We start from the raw sequence: 301 nt of genomic DNA, 5'->3' as shown, positions 1-301 counted from the left end.
GACACCAACTTTAGGAAGCTGCCAGTGTAAGGGAGAAGGTCTTCAGGCCTTCTGGCTAATGTGCTGAAAAACATGACTCTGAAGAACATGGCAGCCAAAATGCAAGCTGGTAAGCTGTTGATGCCTCAATACTTGAAGGCTCTCTTTTTTTCTTTGTGTTTGGGTTTAATGATACTAAAGACTTCCATGTCATTGAGAACTGGAAGTCCAGGAGAGTCAAGAGAGTGCTGACCCTGCTGGACCTGCTTGCTTAGGCTGGCTTTCTTGACATTGTTTTCCCCCTGCCTTAAGACTGCAAGCT

This window comes from Corvus brachyrhynchos, unplaced genomic scaffold (assembly GCF_000691975.1).
Source record: "Corvus brachyrhynchos isolate BGI_N302 unplaced genomic scaffold, ASM69197v1 scaffold175, whole genome shotgun sequence".
In the NCBI taxonomy this organism is placed as follows: domain Eukaryota; kingdom Metazoa; phylum Chordata; class Aves; order Passeriformes; family Corvidae; genus Corvus; species Corvus brachyrhynchos.
The sequence above is the reverse complement of the archived record's forward strand: the minus strand, read 5'-3'. Positions refer to the sequence as shown.